General features: G+C 44.4%; 1 protein-coding gene across 13 annotated transcripts in view; it reads right to left on the bottom strand.

Moving 5' to 3' along the window:
• Positions 1 to 21,325, bottom strand: part of FRMD4A (FERM domain containing 4A) — a 672,294-nt gene that overhangs the window by 246,550 nt on the left and 404,419 nt on the right. The window contains exon 1 of one of the 13 annotated variants that reach the window (XM_032244158.1): positions 4,229 to 4,547. The exons of 10 other annotated variants lie outside the window; for them this stretch is intronic. The gene's annotated coding sequence lies outside the window, so the exon portion shown is untranslated. Of the gene's footprint in view, positions 1 to 2,554; positions 2,703 to 3,252; positions 4,053 to 4,228; positions 4,548 to 21,325 lie in introns of those variants that run through there. 2 more of the 13 variants (XM_032244157.1, XM_032244156.1) reach the window with 2 other exon arrangements.

Genomic DNA, 21,325 nt, shown 5'->3' with positions numbered 1-21,325 from the left:
TAAACAATGTGAACACAAGCGGTATATTTACGCAGTAAAGTCAGTAATGATCTTTGACAGTGGTCTCGCCCGACACTTAAAGACAAAGGTAGCCTGGCAAGTCCCCTCAATATGAGACCTCCTGAAACTTCCACATCCCTTTCTTTCACATTACAAACCAATCCCACTTTTTGCATCCACTCCTTAAGGCTGATTCAAGAGCTCTTTCCTTGGTATCTCTTGCATGTCTGCTATTCTACAGAGCTCTTCTCCCAAGTTCCAGAACCAAATAAGGACTCATTGTGTGTCTTTTCCTTTGACCTCAGGCTGTAACTTTGCTGTGACAATAAAATCAAGGGTGGTGCGCATCTGGGACACTGTTTTCATGGATTATGAAATCAGCAACTCACTGAACCTCAAGGGGTCTCAGTTTCCCCAATGACAGGGTCATGCTAATAGTGCCAACCACCTGCCAGGCTATCGGGGGACTGGATAACAATGTCTCCAAATTACAAAGAGACCCTGTGCCATAAATAACATGTCTTATTAATAAAATTAGTTCAAGACAAATGCCAAAAACAATATAGCAATAGCAGTGGCAGATCACACTTGGTCAGAACAAAAGAAAGTGGAGAGATTTTCTGATCCTCATTTCTACTAAAACAATTCCCCTTTAATGAATTTAATTCCCCTTTATTTTTTCCCCTAAAACATTACTTCTACCTACACAATTTAACCACCAGTCATTACTTCTCTCCTACTTATCTGGAGGAAACATTGTATTCATTGGCTGGACAATCTAGTGTTAATTTCAAAGCGAGTCCAAATATTGCCTCTAATTCAATTAACTGTAGCTTTTTAACTTCTCAGGACCAAGTGGATTCAAATCTATTTGCCACAAGACCCATATTGCTGCTGCACCCTAAATAAACTCAAACATCCTTTGCAACAGAATGGATCCAACAGAGTACAACGTACAAATTGGCTCATCTCCTGACCTTCTAGGTTGCAAGAGACAAGTGTAACACTTTGAGAACCAAACCAGACTTCTGTTGATTTGAGACTTTGGGCTTCTGGCCCTATCCAAGTCACACTTCATCATAAATGAGGCTTAATGCTATGAATGGGGCTGATGCAATTTAAAGACCAAAACCAAAATAATGAAATGTGTCTTCCTCTCCCCTAACTCCTGCCCGCCCCTCACCGCATGCAAAAGCACTTTGCTGCACATTTGAAGGACGAGGCATACACAGCTAAGTTTCATGAAGTCAAAGGGACACATTACTGTATCCAATTCCTAAGGTACTTTCCCCAGTGTCAGCAGTGGCTTCCCAGGATGAAGTCAGCAGTTTGTCCCGGGCTCTCTGAGCGGTGCTTTCCCACAGATCAGTCATGCTGGTGGAAAAGGACGACTTATAGATGCGGAGGTGGAAGGGGGGTACCAGCGGCTGAACCCTCAATCAGGTCAAGGCATATCCAATCCCAATAGAACTGGCTGTCACCACCGACCCGCTCAGACTTAGAAATGTGCCTGTCTAGGTTTTCCAAGCAACCCCTTTCATCACTATCTGTGAAGATTCCAACTGAAAGAAGCCAGAAACAGCAGTAGCAGCGTCTCCATCGGGATGCTCCATTCATACGGGAGCCAGAGCCGCCGCATCCATTCATGGTGGGGTCAGGGAGTCCTTTGCGGGCATTGGTTCTCACGTCTCAGCAAGCTGCACATCCCGGGGGGCTGGCATGGCTGCCTCGTTCAGAATGAGGATGTCTATTAAGAAGCCGCCGCCAGAGCTATTATTAGCACAGCCACCCCTTGGAAATTTCGCAGAATACGCCTGAATCTACGAGCAGTTACTCTGCTCACAGGGTACTGAAGAAAAAGGCACCGAGTTGCTCGTTACACACAGGCAACCCACACAGCTCTCTCTCCGTGCGGCACCGGGGAATCTTTTCCGAATTCAACGTGCACCAACATTTGAGCAGCTGCCTCCAATACAGAAGCAACGCATTTAGCCAATTTTAAGTGAGCACGTACTAAAGGGGGGTTCCCTTCTGTTTTCCTCCCCTTCCCAGCATCCGTTTTCTCTGCATCAAACTTGCTGCAGCCATTTGGAACGTAAAAAGCAGTCCATCTTAGCAGCCCCGGGCAGCGGCGACCGCGGCCGGCCCCGTCACCCTTGTCTGCAACGCCCTGTCCTGCATCCCCAGGAAAGGGCTCCTCTGTCACCTCCAAAAAATGGTTTTTAAAAAGCCCACCCAGCCTGCCTAAAGCCACGTCCTTTCCAATCTCCCCGGGTGGATTCGGACAGCGTGGGACTGAGGTGCCCAAGGTGGGGTGGGGGAGGGGGGAGAGAGCGCGCGTACCGCGGGGAGGGCTGCAGCAGAACGCACAGTATGTGCCCCACGTGGGGTTTGCATTTAAAAACTGTAACATACGCGAAATTAACGACTCCAGGCCCCCAGTCAAGAAGCAGCGGCGCGTCCCTTTCCCCGGCCCAGCGTGAAAACACAGAAGGCGAGGGGCTGCAGCCAGTCGCCTCCCTGCCACCGCCACCGGGAAACAAAGACACATTACCTTTTATTTTTTGCGCTTCCAAAGGAGCCGAGGAACTTCAGGCTGGAAGCGGCTGGTGCCTAGGAACGGGCGTCCCATTCGCCCGGGCGCAGGCCCTTGGCCTACTAGGCGGCCTCGGCGCCCGCAGCCGCCCAGCCAGAGCTGGCGCGCCCCCGCCCCGTCCCAGCCGCCGCCCCTGCCGCGGGCCCTCGGCGTCAGCCCATCGCCGGCTACAGCCTCTCGCGCCGAGCCTGGCCCGGAGCCAGGGAGCCCCGCCGCCGGCCCGCCCCTCGCCCGCGCCCGGCCCGCCGCATGGTGGTGCGCCCCGAGCCAGCCCCCGGCGCGCCGCTCGGTCGGGTGCAAGGCGGGCACCGCGCGCCACCGCCGCAGCCAACGCCCGCCGCGGGGTCTCCGAGCGCCGCCAGATCCTGGACAACAATGCACGCCCCCGCCCGTCCGTAAAGCTGGGGACGCCCCGGGTCACCCCCAGAGCAGGCTTGGCTTCCCAGCCCCTCTCTGCCGCACCAGCAGGCGAGACAAAGTTCGCTCCCGGGTGAGGCTGCACGTCTCCGAAGCGCGCGGGATGCCCAGCACGGCGGTCCCCAGGCGGGGAACCCCCGGCTCCTCCACAAAACCCACCCGAAGCCACCGCACGAGGCCCTCTCCTACCCTGCGGACCCGGAGGCAGCAGCTCCTTTGGCTGAAGGCGCAGCTCTTACCCCTCGATCTAGTCCAATTGTCTTGAATTGTAGTCTCCCCTCAACTCTTCAATGGAAGTTGCTGCAGGATAACCCAGTCGTGGGCTATTGTCAAGGCTTTGCAACAATGACTGGGAGAGGGAGACTTCCATGGCGAGAGACCCGGGGGAGGAAAACGGGCTGACACGTTCTCTTTCCAAAAAAGAGAAACTCTGGGAAGATTCCCCACCAAGAACAATAACTCAATTCACAGGGTATGTCTAAATGTTTATCGCTTGAGGAGCTCAATTTGCTCTTAGACACATTTTTTTTTTTCAAGAATTGTCAAAACATGGTGATAAAATAAAAGGGGATGCTGGCAGGAGCCTCCACTTAGCAAAAGCCGACTTGTTTCTGGGGTAAAAACTTCCTCTAGAATCCGTGCATCTCTTTAATTTCCAACCTGCACCCATCCACTCTTCAGGGGAGAGACTGGATTTCCTCCCACCGCAGTAGACCTAGTGCCTGGTAGATCCAGAACCATCATTCCCAGGATACAGGTGGGCTCCGAGGACTTACGAACTTTGTAATAAAAAGAAATCACTCACATCTTATCTTCCAGCTGACTGAAAATTACATCCTTTTCCAGTAACAGGTCATGTTTTGTTTTCTAAACAACACTGGCAAAAAATTTTAACAGCTCAAAAGGCCTCACAATCAATAGAAAGGGAAAGTGTATACAGTTAGTGTTGGAATAAAAGTTAAACACTGGTGTTAAGGAGTACCTGTTCTGTTTGTTGGTTTGTTTTAGAGACAGGATTTCACTCTGTCACCCAGGCTGGAGTCCGGTGGTATGATCATGGCTCATTGTAACCTCCCCCTTCTGGCCTCAAGTGATCCTCCTGCCTCAGCCTCCTAAGTAGCTGGGACCACTGGCACAGCCCACCACACCCTGCTAATTTTTACATTTTTCGTAGAGACAGGGTTTTGTCATGTTGCCCAGGCTGGTCTTAATTACCTGTCTTATTTCAAGCTGAGTGGGGACTTGATGATCTGAATCTGAGGAATGGGAAGCCAGGTTTGACTGGGATTCCCAGGTACCTCTCTAAAGTCCGTGGGGCTGATTCCAATGGAAAGCCCCATTTTTTGGTAATGCAATTGGAGCCCATCTCCTTGTACTCTGAGGTCCTCACAGGGAGTATTGTTTCTCTGGACTCAGACCTAGTTCTAGTCCTAATTTGTTTTGACTGCAACATGTCATAATGGGCGATGAGGAAATGTTCAGACCTACAATACTTTTTTTTTCTTTTTTGAGACAAATTCTCATTCTGTCACCCAGACTGGAATGCAGCAGCGCCATCTCGGCTCACTGTAGCCTCCACCTGGAATTTAAGTGATTCTTCTATCTCAGCCTCTCAGGTAGCTGGGATTACAGGCACCCGCTACCAAGCTCAGCTAATTTTCTGGTATTTTTAGCAGAGACGGGGTTTCACCATGTTGGCCAGGCTGGTCTTGAACCCCTGACCTCAGGTGATCCACCCACCTCAGTCAAAGTGCTGGGATTACAGGCATGAGCCACTGTGCCCAGCCCAAACCTACCATTCTCTTCCAATAGTTTGTTTCCATTCTTAGAGGAGTGTTGAACTCTATCCACCTCTATACCTGCTGCTTTTCCCCCTTGGCCACTGACACCTTCTGTATGTCCTAAACTGGACTTGTCTCACTGACCAATCCTGCCTGCAGGTAGTAAACACCAGGCTCCCTCTTCCTCCCCAAAGCCAGAAACAGGGAGAGAGGGCTCATTTCCCTCCCTCCATTCTCTCATTCTTCACCTGATCACCTGATCACCAAGCCTGTCCTCATAAATACCTCTGGAAAGGTCATGAGGCCAGTCCCTTATCTCAACAGTGCCTGGTGCTGAGTGACCGCTGACCCCAGGTGCGCTCAGGCCACCTCACCTTTCGCCAGGATGTCTGCGGCAGCTTTGTGCATGGGTGCTGATCTTGTCTCTCTCTGATGCCTTCTCCACTCCAGCTGGAGCGATTCTCCTAAAACCCAGGTCTGCTCCTACAACTTCCATTTAAAACCCATTCAGGGCCTCCCTGGCTGTAGGGAAAAAAGTCCACATTCCTTCTGATGGCCATAAGTCCCGAGTACCAGGCCCTCCTGGCCATCCAGTCTTATCTTTTGCCACCCAGCCCCACCCAAAACCATGTCACCCCTACCCTCCAGCTACAGAGCCCTCTTCCAGACTCCCCTATGTTCCAGGTCACACATTCCCAGGTCACCCAGCAGCCCAGATTGAAGAAAGAGCTCAGTTTTAAGCTCTGCTTAAAAACTGCTGGTGGCTTCTTACTGCTCCTGCCACAACCTCTTTGTCTTCATCACACATTATTCACATTTCCTGCTTCCTCTGCCTGGAAGGCCAGTCCCTGCTCCCTACCCTACTCTTTGGGTAGCTGGCTGCTGGTCGTCTTTCAGGTTCTAGCTCAAACCCCGCCTCTTAGATAACCTTCGGCAATCAGTGCGTGGGGAATGGCTTCCCCCACATGCTTAATGTATCACCATCTTGTTAATTTTTTTCTTAACACTTAGCCACCATCAGTATTCACAGCCCTGTGCAAAGGCCACAGACTGAGGCCATTCTGCCTGGGCTTGAATCTTGCCTGGGCCACATACTAGCTATGCAAGTTTAGGCAAGTTTCTTAACCTCTCTGTGCCTCAGTTGAGAACACTCAACTATGAAATGGGGGTGGACAATGATACTGCCTATCTTATAGGGTTGTTATGAGGATTAAATAAGTTAATATATAAAAAGCACTTAGAACAGAGCCTGACTGAATAAACATAATCCTTGTGGGCTTTTTAAAAAAAAAAAAAACAAAAACTTTTATTTAAGTTTAGGGGTACATGCGCAGGTTTGTTGCAAAGGTAAACTAATGTCATGGGGGTTTGTTGTGCAAATTATTTTGTCACTGAGTTATTAAGCCCATTAGTTATTTTCCAGATCCTCTCCCTCCTCTCACCCTCCACCCTCTCATAAGCCCCAGAGTGTGCTGTCCCCTCCATCTGTCCAGGTGTTCTCATCATTTAACTCCCATTTATAAATGAGAACATGCAGTATTTGGTTTCCTCCTCTTGTGTTAGTTTGCTAAGGATAATGGTCCACAGCTCCATCCATGTCCCTGCAAAGGACATGATCTCATTCTTTGTATGGCTGCATAGTATTCCATGGGGCATATGTGCCATGTTTTCACTGTATCCCCACAACCAAAACTACTACCTGGCACAAGATCTCTTTACTCCTCCCAAAACCTTTTGTGCTTGGGGGAATAGATAAGAATTGAAGGAAGAAAAGCTACATTTAAAGAATTTGAAGCACTAACAGAAATAGGTCATGGTGACTGAAACACCAAAAGCAATTGCAACAAAAGCCAAAATTGACAAATGGGATCAAGTCAAACTAAAGAACTTCTGCAAAGCACAAGAAACTCATCAGAGTGAACAGGCAACCTACAGAATGGGAGAAATTTTTTGCAATCTACCCATCTGACAAAGGTCTATTATCCAGAATCTACAAGGAACTTAAACAAATTTACAAGAAAAAAACAAGCCCATCAAAAAGTGGGTAAAGGATATGAACAGACACTTTTCAAAAGAAGACATTTATGTGGCCAAGAAACATATGAGAAAAAGCTCATCATCACTGGTCATTAGAGAAATGCAAATCAAAAACACAATGAGATACCATTTCACACTGGTTAGAATGGAGATCATTAAAAAATCAGGAGACAACAGATGCTGGTGAGGCTGTGGAGAAATAGGAATGCTCTTACACTGTTGGTGGGAGTGTAAATTAGTTCAACCACTGTGGAAGACAGTGTGGTGATTCCTCAAGGATCTAGAACCAGAAATACCATTTGACCCAGCAATCCTGTCACTGAGTATATACTCAAAGGATTGTAAATTGTTCTACTATGAAGACATGCACACATGTGTTTGTTTATTTATTTATGTTTTAATTTATTTATCTTTTTAATATCTACTTCTTGAATTAGCACACATATGTTTATGCAGCACTATTTGCAATAGGAAAGATCTGGAACCAACACAAATGCCTATCAATGATAGATTGGATAAAGAAAATGTGGCACATATACACCATAGAATACTATGCCGCCATAAAAAAGAATGAGATCATGTCCTTTGGAGGAACATGGATGAAGCTGGAATCCATCATTCTCAGCAAACTAACACAGGAACAGAAAACCAAATACCACATGTTCTTACTCATAAGTGGGAGTTGAACAATGAGAACACATGGACACAGGGATGGGATCATCACACACCAGGGTTTACTGGGGCTGGAGGGGAAGGCGAAGGAGAGCATAAGGACAATATGTAATCCATGTGGGGCTTAAAACCTAGATGACGGGTTAATAGGTGCAGCAAACCACCATGGCACATGTATACCTATGGCACATGTATACCATGGCACATGTATACCTATGTAACAAACTTTCACGTTCTGCACATGTATCCCAGAACTTAAAGTAAAACAAAAGAAAGAAAAAGAAAAGAAATAGGTCATGGTAAAACTCGATGAATGAAATAAAATTCAAACTTAAGTTACCTGGAAATGAAAACATAAAGGAAAAAGATTCCCTGTTCCACCAGTGTTACCCTAGGAGTTCACAGCTAAAAAGCCTTGCCAGCCAGAATGCCACAGTGGACTGCCCCCAAAGAGTAGCCAATTCTACCACTGAGAATTCAGGCAGCTACTTGCAAAGGTTTAACCCATTTATGCCTGACGTTGCAGATTTTTGAATTTTTGCATGAAAGTCACGTATGTAACCTAGAAAAATTCAAGAAACAAGAATTTGAAGAGAGAAAATTATGTTCCATTGTTGAGTTACATGGCGTTCCAAAAATGGAACACTAGGCATACATGGCCATGAATCAAATAATCTTTTGCAAAATGTTGGTTCACTGACCAACCCTAACATACAGTTGTGATTAAATAATTTAGAGTGCTTCCATTTTCAGCTCGAGTTGAATACTTTTCGAAGAGTCTTTCTGAAAAGAGAAACATGCTGGCTGGTGTATGGGCCTTTGCCTTGTGTTTTGCTGTCATTGCTGAAGACAAGTCAGAAAGCAGCAGAAATAGTTTTCTTTTTGCCCTTTCGGTGGGTCAGCAGGACTTGGAGAGCTGAATACCTGGGGTAACCCTTGCTTCTCTTACACAGACTAAAGGAGCTTATTTTGAAAAGAGCTGAACTCTTAAAGAGAGGAGAGGAGCTTGAGGTCTGGAAATGGGGGAGGTAGGAAGGGATGAGGAGGGTGATGGCAGCCAGAAAAGAAGGAAGAGAGAACATCTGCATGTGATGGGCAGATGACATGAGACCCTATGTCTGCTGAGTGCCTCGAGACGGGGCAGGCCACCTGATAGGACCGTGCCTGGCCTATTCTAAGATATGCGTCTTAGAATTTAGACACATAGACATGGTGGCTTATGCCTGAAATTCCAGCATTTTGGGAAGCCAAAGTGGGTGGATCACCTGAGGCCAGGAGTTCAAGACCAGTTTGGCCAACATGGTGAAACCCCATCTCTACCAAAAACACAAAAAAAAAATTAGCCGGGTGTGGTGGGGGGGGGCCTTAGTCCCAGCTACTTGGGAGGCTGAGAATTGCTTGAACTTAGGAGGTAGAGGCTGCAGTGAGCCGAAATTGCCCCACTGCACTCCAGCCTGGGTGACAGAGCGAGATCCTGTCTCTGAACAAAAAAGTAGATGAAGCCACATGCCTGAGGGGACTCTGCCAATCAGATTTGAACCCAGAGTTGTCCTTTGGAGGCTTGAGCTCTTATTGTCCATGCTTGCCTGCCATGTGCTGTACACATGAAATATGCTGGTGGTCACAGGCAGCATGGCCGCAGAATTACTTTATATTCACTATTAACTGTGGAAGGAGTCCCAGTTACAGCGAAACCACCTGGGAGTTGACAGTCTCATGTGCCGTCCCATCAGTTCCTAATCTAACATTGATCCTGCAGATTAGAGCCTCCACTCAGCACAAGGATCCTACCTCTTGGCTTTTACTCTGCTCCGGGCACCCTGTCATCTTTAGGCTAGCGCTAGCCCCAGGGCCTTTGCACTTCCCTCTGCTTGGAAGGCACTACTCCAGATACCAGCAGGAATCAAGCTCCTGCCTTTTCAGGTCCCTGCTCAGATGCCCCCTTATTAGTGAGGTCTTTTCTAAGCACCTTCCTTAAAAATAGCAACTCCTCTCACTGCCCTCCTGCTGTTCCTCCTGTTCCTAATCCCTCCCCTAGTTGATTTGTCTCTGTATAATTGACTTACTTAGCTGTTTTGTTTATTACCTGTCCTTCCCATGAGTGCAGGGATTTAAGTCCATTCGGCTTTTTGGTAAACCTCCTGAGCCTAGAACAGTCCTTGGCATATACTAAACATGTAATAAATATTTGTTGAGGCCTCGCTTGGGGGCTCACACCTGTAATTCCAACACTTTGGAAGGCGAAGGCAGGAGGATCACACTAGGCCAGGATTTTAAGACCAGCCTGGGCAACACAGCAAGTTGCCAACTCTACAAAAAAAAATTGTTTTAATAAAAATTATCCAGGTGTAGTGATGCATGCCAGTAGTCCCAGTTACTTGGGAGGCCAAGGCATGAGGATCACTTGAGGCCCAGTTACTTGGGAGGCTGAGGCATGAGGATCACTTGAGGCCCAGTTACTTGGGAGCCTGAGGCATGAGGATCACTTGAGGCCCAGTTACTTGGGAGCCTGAGGCATGAGGATCACTTGAGGCCCAGTTACTTGGGAGGCTGAGGCATGAGGATCACTTGAGGCCAAGAGTTTGAGGCCAGCTTGGGCAATATAGTGAGACCCCATCTCTAAAAAAATAAAATGGTGTGGTGGTGACATGTGCCTGTGGTCCCAGCTACTCGGGAGGCAGAAGTGGGAGGATAACGTGAGCCCAGAGATTGGAGGCTGCAGCGAGCTAGGATCATGCCACCGCACTCCAGCCTGGGTGACAGGGCGAAAGCCTGTTTCTAAAAAACAGCAACAACAAATTGTCGAATGAGTGAATAAAATGAATGAATGAACATTCTTGGATGCAGCATTGCAGTTTTAAGAACTTAACTCTGATGGAAACGCTTTCTAACCAATTGCTTCCATCTCTAAAATGAAATATAATCATGATACTCCCCTTCTGAAATTATCTCTCACACCCAGACTGACACCCAAGCTCGTTGGCATTGGTTCCTCACCAGGCACTGGTTGGGGCTGGGACACGGTGGCAAACAGGTGTGGAAGTGGCCTTTGCCCGCTTCTGCCTACAGTCTGGTGGGAAACAGGGCCTGCCTGCTGTCTGGTCTCACCAACCACTACTCTCTGCTGGCGTTTCACCTCCCAGCCAGTGAGAAGCTCCTACGAGTCCCTGTGCTTCTTGCCTTCTTGCTTTGCACGGCTGTACATCTGCACAGAAAACCCTCCCATCCTCCCTGACACCTGGTTAACTCCCACTCACTCTTCCAACTCCGCTCAGACGCCTCATTCCCCACGAAGCCTTCCCCAAGGTTCCCCTCTTCCATGCCCTAAATAATTCGTGCACATCTCTACGCTCAGCACATTTTCATCACCACCTTTGCATATTTCTTTATGCGCTCCGTCAAGAATGTCTCAAAGGTGGGCATCAGGGCAGTGCTTTTTGTTTTAATAATTTTATTGTATTCCAGATCCTCAAAATGTGTTACCCTGCATGTGGCATACAGCATCTAATTTCACTTTATCACTCTCTTTTAGCCAAGCATTGTGATCATAACCCAATATATTTTTATAGTTAAATCTGTCCTGCTAATAAAAAGTAGGGGAGTCAGTAATGGTAGAAAACAGCACTATTTTATTTTTTTGGAGACGGAGTAGTCTTGCTCTGTCGCCCAGGCTGGAGTGCAGTGGCGCGATCTCAGCTCACTGCAACATACACCACCCAGGTTCAAGCAAATCCCCTGCCTCAGACTCCCAGTAACTGGGATTACAGGCACGCATCACCATGCTGGCTAAGAAAACAGCATTTGTAATCCCAGCACTTTGGGAGGCCGAGGCAGGCAGATCACCTGAGGTCAGGAGTTCAAGATCAGCCTGGCCAACATGGTGAAACCCCATCTCTACTAAAAAATACAAAAATTAGCCAGGCATGGTGGCAGACACCTACAATCTCAGCTACTCAGGAGGCTGAGGCAGGAGAATCGTTTGAACCTGGGAGGCAGAGGTTGCAGTGAGCCTAGGTTGTGCCACTGCACTCCAACCTGGGCAACAGAGTGAGACTGTCTCAAAAAAAAAAAAAAAAAAAAAAAAAAAAAAAAGAAAAAAAGAAAAGAAAGGAGCATTTGACCAGAGTTAATATGCAATTCCCTAGAACTGTTTTAAGGAAAGCAGCCTTCCTTAAAATCTGGAACTGTGACAGCTGTTTCTCATAAACAAACAGGGGCCAGTTGCACTACTGGCCCCAACATGAAAGCCCCTTTTTGGAGATACCTGCAATGCATTCTGAAGACTCCCGAAAGCTTTTGAAGGGCCTAATAAAAGGTGTTAATAATAGAGCAGGTCTAATTTCTATTAGCCCTTGAAATGGACATGCTTCCATCTCTCCTGAGTCTCTCCTTCATAAACTCTGAATTGTTTTCATGTTGACTTTTAGAGATCTAAGCTTCTTCCTTTGTTTACATGCTTTTAACTTCTTTGTGTGGTTTTGGGAAGGTAGGCACAGATCTTTTCTCAAAAGTGAAATCAAGTTCTCAGCAGAGAGGAAATATATAGGGAAGAGAAAGGAAAGTACCTTTCAAATCTTCAGAGAATGCCTCTTGTGCCCTTTACAAAGGACATTCCCTTGGAAATGGTTATACCCTGAACTATTAATATGATCAGTTAATAATAACAGTGATAAGGATAATCATATTTATGATTTGCTGAGCAGTGCCATACACATTACATGCATTATCTATAATCTTTGTAGTAATACTGCACAGTCGGTCTTATTAATTCCCATTGTAGCTTCACAAATCGAGGCTCAGAAACACTTGCGGAAAGTAGCTTGCCAAAGGTCTATACCTAGAAGGAGGCAGATTTGAATCCAAGTCAATTTCTTTTCTTTTCTTTTTTTTTTTTTTAGACAGAGTCTAGCTCTGTCGCCCAGGCTGGAGTGCAGTGGTGGGATCTGGGCTCACTGCAACCTTCGCTTCCCAAGTTCAAGCAATTCTCCTAACACAGCCTCCGGAGTAGCTGGGACTACAGGTGCACACTGCCACGCCTGGGTAACTTTTTTTGTATTTTAGTAGAGATGGGGTTTCACTGTGTTGCCCAGGCTGGTCGTGAACTCCTGAGCTCAGGCAATCCACCCGCCTCGGCCTCCCAAAGTGGTGGGATTACAGGCGTGAGCCACCGCACCTGGCCACAAGTAAATTTCTAAGACCTCAAAAGTACATTCTGTTTTTTCCATCATGGCTTACTTATGAGGAAAAGGGGACATGGGCTGATAAAGGGCTCACAGCGGGAAGAGTCTTAGATTGGTTTTTGGTGGAGTGGAGGGAACCCTGAGGAAAGAATGGTAAGTTGTAGCGCCAAAAATCACGTTCTGCGACAAAACATTTCGGCCATCCCTTGAAATCAGAATCATGGCAATGGAGCAGAGCTCCGCAGACACCTGGAGATACTCTGGGTCAACAGGGCCTTGCCCCATGATGGGGCATAGGCTGAGCCTCAGTTTGTGACCCTGGTTCCTTCTTGGTGCATATTTGAATGCAGCTACTCATGAATTCTGTTGATTTTCAATATAACCCTCATGGCAATCACAGTGACATGTCTGATTCTGTTCCTCCTCCCTGTGGGGCTTTGAACAGGTCCGCATGAATCTTCCAGAAGTGCTTTTTGAAAAACCTGTCTGCGCAGCAGGCTGAAACTGGTGTTTAATCCACTTTTCTGCCCAAAGACATAGAGTATAATAAGACAGTGGTTAGCAGTACAGGCTATGGTAGCCAGCTCCTGAGGTTTGAACCACCAACCAACAGCTTACTAGTTGTGTAACCTTAGGCTAATGAGTTCTAACCTTTTCTTCATCTCAGTTTCCTACTTATCGGTGCGCTATGAGGATTGCATTGTGTAACGTATAAAGTGGGAGTTTTGAGCACAGAGCACATATTAAATAAAACATATGCTACGGTATTATTTCCATTATCTACATCCACTAAGGGTGTGAAATCTGGCAGCTTTTGTCTGTATACAACACCGCCTTCTCCGCTATGTTAGATGTCGATCCTTGGTTTAAGCCTCATAGGTAACTGCTGTGAGCTTTAATGAGACCCCGGGTGAATTATGTCCTGTAAGTTAATCGTAGGAAACACTCTTGTCCTAAATAATTGTGCCCTACATTCCAATTCCATCCCTGTCCTCTGAGTGCGCCAAGTGTATGCTCCTTGCAGAGATGTTCCCCCTGCTCGTGTGTGAACAACACAGGAGAGAATGCAAGTCCATTTAAATAGCAAGTGTATTTAAATAACCTTTCAGCAATTGAGGGTGCACTGTTTGCCTTCCCGCGGGAATGCCTGTCAGTCACGTCAAAGGTGCTTGCTCTGAACTTCAGCATTTATTCCTGAAATGCTGCTACATCTCATCTTCAACTGTGTGGCGCCATATTATACACGCCCATAGATCAACTTCCGGTTCCTTCTGCCTTCTCAGGCCCTTGCAGCCCTGCTTCACTCAGCGAGTCAGTGACAACACGGCCAAAAAGTGAGGCAGACCCCATTTTATCCCATCTTTTTTAGGAGTCAGAACTACAACTCTACATCAGAAGGTAGTCTGCAGAGAGAAGTAGAAAATGAACCTGAGTTGTCTAAGTGTGTTCTTACAAAGGAAATTCTTTTGGAAATGGTCATAACCTAAACTATGATCCGCTAATAATAACAGTCATAATAATAATGATAATATCTATGATTTGTTGAGCGGTGCCGTGCATATCATGTGGATTATCTATAATCTTTGCAGCAAGACTGCACAGTAGGTCGTAATTCCCATCGTATAGATCCAGAAATCGAGGCTCGAGGACATAAAGTAACTTGCCAAGTCTATACCTAGAAAGTTGCAGTGTTCGGTTCAAAGAGAAACCCACGGTGCATCCCACATCAGACAAAATGAAATGCCACAACCACTCAGGCTTACAACACTTACAGGCACTGTGTGGCTGTTGTCTTATTCGTTGAGGGTTGAAGGCTTGTGTCAACACCTCCACCTGACAGAGGAGGAAATGGGCAGTAAGTTCCTGGCCTGCCCAATGGCTTCCAGTGACTGAGGGACATTCAGAATGAGAATAGACAGCTTCTCACTCTAGGTCATGAGCGCTGTTCACCCAGAGCTGTCACCTGCCAGGATCAGTGGAGGGTTGCTGCTAGATCAAATATTAACACACTCATAAGTTGCTTCCTACTGCACTGAGTTCCTCATCATACAAAAGTACCTAAAATTCTGGGTTTTTAAATTTTGAAGTCACGAAAGAAAGAAAGAAAGAAAAAGAAAGAAAGAAAGAAAGAAAGAAAGCAAGCAAGCAGAAAAGCACAGATAGGCCAGGCACAGTGGCTCACACCTGTAATTCCAGCACTTTGGGAGGCTGAGGCAGGTGGATCGCCTGAAGTTAGTTCAAGACCAGCTTGGCCAACATGGTGAAACACCATCTCTACTAAAAATACAAAATTATTCAGATGTGGTGGTAAGCGCTGGAGATCCCAGTTACTCAGGAGGCTGAGGCAGGAGAATCACTTGAACCCAGGAGGTGGAGGTTAAAGTGAGCTGAGATCACACCACTGCACTCCAGCCAGGGTAACAAGAGCGAAACACCATCCCCCTCCCCCCACAAAAATAGCACAGATAGTATATTAGACTGCTATGTAAATACTATTAAGGTTAAATACTTTGCCTTATTTGCTTATTGAGACAGAGAGAGAGAGAGAGAGAGAGAGAGAGAGAATGCTAAAGCCATGCCTCTCATCCTTATTCCTTCCCTCCCCAGAATTTGACAGTCTCCTAACATAGGTCTCTAGCATTCCCTATTGTTTTTGTCCTTGGACTGCATTTGAATGTAGCTATACACAGTATACACTGTTTTGTGTGTTTTTCAACCTTAGAGAAAAGCAGCCAGAACAGAGTTATCTTTTCCTGGCTTCTTTTCCATTCAACATCATGTTTTTGAGATGTATCAATTTAAGTGTTTTTGTATTTCATCCATTTATTGGATTCCATGGTGCAAATATACCAAAGGATATGTCTATGTTCTCCTGCCGAGGGACAAGTTACATCTAAGTTTTCACTATTTACAAACAGCCAGGCCCTTTGCTCCTAGTGTTTCCTCTGCCTGCTGGGCTTCTCTTCCGGAAGTTCATTCATTTGATGATCTCATCTTGTTCACTTAATTTGCTCCCTCTTCTTCCCATATTTTTTCTCGGTTATCAGTGGGATTGCCAGAGAAAAGACAGGACATCCAGTTAAATCTGAATTTCAGATAAATAACAAGTTCATGTGTAGTATAAGTATACCCCAAGTGGTATATGGGATATACTTATCCTAACAAAAAAAATTCACGGATGATCTAAAATTATGTGAGAATCTTGTGTTTGCATTTGTTAAATCTGTGACTCTAATTGTGACATTCTCAGCAAGGCCATCCCTGTACAGAATATTTAAATGTTTAACCACCTCCCCAATACTTCCTACTCATTTTTACTCTCTTATTTTTCTTCACAGCCCTTATCATCAATTTACCTGCAATATATTTCCTTATTTATTTTGCTCTTTATATGTCTTTTTCCTCTGGAATGTAAGCCCCTTGCAGGCAGGTGTTTTGTTTTGTCTTCTGCTATGTGAGACATAGTATGTGCTTAATAAATACTTGCTGAGTAAATGAGTAAATAAATGTAACAGTGCAAGGACTATCATTGTACATGTCTCCTTTGTAGTGCATGAGATTTTCTCCTGGATAAACATCTGGAAATAAAATTGCTTTTTGTAGGGTGTGTGCCTTTACTAGGTATTGCCAATTTGCTGTCTGAAGTGATTGAACTAATTTCCATTCCCATCAGTAATGTATAAAAGTTCCCATTTCTTAACGCTTTTACACTATTGGAAGAGTGTAAATTAGTTCAACCACTGTGGAAGACAGTGTGGCAATTCCTCAAGGATCTAGAACTATAAATACCATTTGACCCAGCAATCCCATTACTGGGTATATACCCAAAGGATTATAAATAATTCTATTATAAAGACACATACACATGTATGTTTACTGCAGCACTGTTCAACAATAGCAAAGACTTGGAACCAACCCAAATGCCCATCAATGATAGACTGGATAAAGAAAATGTGTCACATATATACCATAGAATACTATGCAGCCATAAAAAAGGATGAGTTTATGTCCTTTAAATATTTAAAGGACATGGATGAAGCTGGAAACCATCATTCTCAGCAAACTAACCCAAGAACAGAAAACCAAACACCGAATGTTCTCACTCATAAGTGGGAGTTGAAAATGACAACACATGGACACAGAGAGGGGAACATCACACACTGGGGCCTATCAGGGGATGGGGGAGTAGGGGAGGGATAGCATTAGGAGACATACCTAATGTAGATGACAGAGTGATGGATGCAGCAAACCATCATGGCATGCGTATAACTATATAACAAACTTGCACATTCTGCACATGTACCCCAGAACTTAAAGCATAATTTTAAAATGTTCCCATTTCTTAACAACCACAGTATCTTTCTTTCTTTACCTTTGAAACTGCAATAATTTTGATTTTTGAGTCAACGGTTGAAACCGTCATGGAAACATAAGATAACCACTAGTGAACTCCAGTGAGTGAATTCACAATAAACAGTAATTATTAATCCAAAAGGTGTCAGATGTTCTTAGGTGCTTATTTAAAAGATAAGTTAATTATTATGGATGTACAAACAATTCTAAACCACAGTGTCTCTTGTGTAATAAAACAAACAGAGATTGCCCGAACTTATCACTGTCGCAATGACATTTAAAAGCTCATAATAAAAATTGTTGAAGAAAAGCCATATTATTCATTTTGCAACTAAAAAGGAGAAAGTCTTTCCTAAGAAAAATAAAATGAAAACCCATATATAATTTGTGGCATGTTCTTTAATATCTGCTTCAGAACTGCCAGAAACATGCAACTCATATCACAAGGGAAAATTTGAAAAAGTCCCTTGTTATAGATATGGCCAATCTCTTTTAAGTCCAAAAGATGAGGTATTTTAATATATACACAAATTTAAAAATACATGCATAGACATATTTTAATATATATACATATATACATACCAAATTTTAGTATATATACATATACATATATATATATATTAAAAACACTGTAATTAAAGAATATAACAGCATGGACCATTTTAATGTGTTCTTAGTACATTCTTAGATAGTCATAAAATAAGTTGTGAAATATTGCAAAAATGGCCACTATCTGTCACTCCTTCCTGTTTGCATAGCCTTTGTAATGTGACTATGAAGCTATGTCTAAATGTGAAATCTATTTTTCTTCCATTTGGATCTGGGCTTGTCTTCTGATTTGTCTTGGCCAACAAAATAGAGAAGTGGTAATAGGCTAGTTCAAAATTTAGGTCTCTGAAGGACTTTGCCTAGCTGCCATGTGAACAAGCCTGGGCTAACCTGCTGGAAGATGAGAGACCAGGTGTATCGAAGCTGAGGCAGCCTCGTATTCTCAGCTCAGGCCTCCGAGAAGTGAGAGAGTCCAGCCAACATCTGCAATGTGGTCCACTTGATTTGCAACTGACCACAGATGCATGAGGGAAACTAGGAGAACTGCCTTGCTGAGCCACGCCTGGATTACCAACACGTGATCACGAGCTACATAAATGCTGTTTATTTTAAGCTACTATATTTTGCAATGGTTTGTTACTGAGCAGTGGTTAACTGGAACACAGGTTAACTTGGTTCTTCACCCTGCAAAAAGCAGATTTGTTTCTTTATTCATTTACTTCCCTTTTGCTAAATGGATGCTGATGAAAATCGTTGAATATGTTTTAATTTGCAAAGGATTTGATGTGAAAATAACTGATAAAGTTTTTTTTTCAACACATGTGAGTGTTTTCTGGAGCACAATATCCACTGGAACCAATAAACAGTTATGTACACAGCTGGCACCCAGTAATGACACACAGCTGCACTGGAGCATTCTGCCCCGAGCATGTACCAGAAACCACCGTATCATTCACCAACACCGTCCTGTTAAGCCTCTGGGAGTTTCATGAAAACAACAAGAACAGCAACAACAAAATACAACTCGTGGTTTAAAAACTTGCCTCTTAAAGGAAATTATTAAGAAAATGAAAACTGCCTCTGAAATGTGACTTAAAAAATCATATTCTGGGCATATACTTTTCTCCCTCAGCCAGGGAAAGTGCTACATGGAGTTTTCAAACTCAGGGATGAATTGTTAGTTTTCTTCAAGGAGAACAAATATAAACAAACAAACATTCTGACTACGCCTTTGAAAAATGTAAATAAATAAGATTAATCGTGAAGAGTGGCTCACAAAGTTTTTTTTTTTTGTTTTCTTTCAAAGCTGAACTTCCACAGTTAGCCAGGGCAGAGGAAAGCTAGGAATGCTTTTCCTGCACATGGTAAGATCATTTCCAAAAAAGTAAAGCTCTGCAAATGAATGCAAACATTGACAGGGAACAATGAATCTTCTGTAACCTCAAGTTCAGTGCATGTTATGAAAATTATACTGTTGGGGTAAACATATAGAAAAACAGCCTCCATTGTCTTACTTCACTAAAATGGTTTTAGATTCCCAAGAATTTAAGAGATTGACTAGCAAATCAGAGTTTATTCAGTTCATCACCTGTAAGAAAATGCATTTTTTTTGACATTTGCACCTACAGAAGCCTAAAAATGGGCCACAGATTTGTTACAACTCAAGGAATCTCTTTTTATTCTTTATTTTATTTTTTGGAGACATAGTCTTGCTCTGTTGCCCGGGCTGGAGCACAGTAGTGTGATCTCAGCTCACTGCAACCTCCGCCTCCCAGGTTCAAGAGATTCTTAAATCTCCTGAGTAGCTGGGACTACAGGCATGTGCCATCCCGGCTGGCTAACTTTTTGTATTTTAGTAATGACTGGGTTTCACTATATTACCCAGGGTGGTCTCAAACTTCTGAGCTCAGGTGATCTGGCCTCCTTGGCCTCCCAAAGTGCTAGGATTGCAGGTGTGAGCCCCCGTGCCTGCCTTCAAGGAATCTCTTTAGTGATTCTGCTGCTCAAGCATACAAAGCAAAGAGAGAATCCTTTTACTTTGTACTCACATATTTATGAAGTCTAGTTCCTCAAAATATGGAGGCACCAAAACAGAGAAGAGAAACTTTCTAGAAACTGAATCTGACAGCTCCAGCTTTCTTCCCTTTTTTTTAATGCAACTCAGTTTCCCTAAATGAATATGCACAATCCAAATGCTTCTCATTTTTGTGTTTCCTTTATTTTTCCTAACAGTAAATATTTTAACTTTGACAGTGAACCCTTTATATAATAGAAAAGAATGCAAAGTTTACGAGGAATGTGACATAAACAATGAGACTCAAAAGCAGCATCCTACAATAGCAGCTTTGGGGACAACAGGAGGGACCAGGGCCCCTGTGCACTGCTGGTGGGACTGTGACATGGCACAGCTGCTTTGGAAAACAGCCTGGCAGTTCGTCAAAATGTTAAACACAGAGGGACTACGTGACCCATGCCTGGGAATATAACCAAGAAAATGAAAACATATATCCACGGAAACTTGCACATGAATGTTCATAGTAACATACGTAATAGGCAAAAGCAGAAAGAAACTAAATGTCCATCAGCTGAAGAGCAGATAAGCAAAATGTGATGTATTCATATAATACAGTAATCCTAGCACTTTGGGAGGCCGAGGCAGGTGGATCGCCTGAGGTCAGGAGTTCAAGACCAGCCTGACCAACATGGTGAAACCCTTTCTCTACTAAAAATACGAAAATGTGCTTGATGTTGTGGTGCGTGCCTGTAATTTCAGCTACTCCAGAGGTTGAAGCAGGAGAATCCCATGAACCTGGGAGGTGGAGGTTGCAGTGAGCTGAGGTCATGCCACTGCACTCCAGCCTGGGCACCAAAAGCAAAACTCCGTCTTAAAAAAAAAAGGAATATTATTCAGAAAAGAAATGAAATATTGATACATGCCACAACATAGATGAACCATGAACACATTATGCTGACTGAAACAAGTCACTCCTAAAAGACCACATATTGTCTGAGTCCACTGATATGAAATGTGCAGAATAGACAAATCTATATATAAAGTAAATCAGTGTTTTTCTAGGGACAAACGGATAGAGTTGATGTGTGTGGGGATGACAGTTAATAAGTATAGGATTTCTTTTTGGGGTAGTGAAAATGTAAAATTGGGGCAATGGTGGCATGACTCTGTGAATATACTAACAATCACTGAATTGCATCATTCATTAATGAATGAATTGTATGGTATGTGAATTATATTTCAATAATAGCAATAAATATAAGCATCATGGTTTGATTAGGTCACCGCCCCCAGGCTCCAGAGTCTTTTGATCTTCTCTGCCATTAGGGTCTTTGGTGCTGGAGGGATTGTAACAAAGGTCTGGAGACATTTAAGTAAGGGTCCAGCCACATCTCCTCAGGCAAGTGAACCCTATTCATTCACATGGCAAACATCTACTGAGGTCCTGTGACATGCCAGGCACTAGTCCTGGTACTAAGGATACAGTTAATGAACAGAATAGCCTCCCAAAGTCCCTGTCCCAGTACTGCTGAAGCTGGCATTCCAGTGGCGGAGTTTGACAATGAACAAATAATAAATAAGTACATAGAATATTAGGTGCATATGAGTTCTAGTTCAGGATGGAGGGAGGGAAAGGCAGATGCTTCTAAGAGACAACCGTGGTGACTGGGGAAGAGCTGGGAGGTGAGTTTGGCTGGCAGGTGAGGCTTGACTCCCTGTGGCCCCA

This window comes from Sapajus apella, unplaced genomic scaffold, assembly GCF_009761245.1.
Source record: "Sapajus apella isolate SASKATOON/1434 unplaced genomic scaffold, GSC_monkey_1.0 scaffold53, whole genome shotgun sequence".
In the NCBI taxonomy this organism is placed as follows: domain Eukaryota; kingdom Metazoa; phylum Chordata; class Mammalia; order Primates; family Cebidae; genus Sapajus; species Sapajus apella.
The sequence above is the reverse complement of the archived record's forward strand: the minus strand, read 5'-3'. Positions and strand labels throughout refer to the sequence as shown.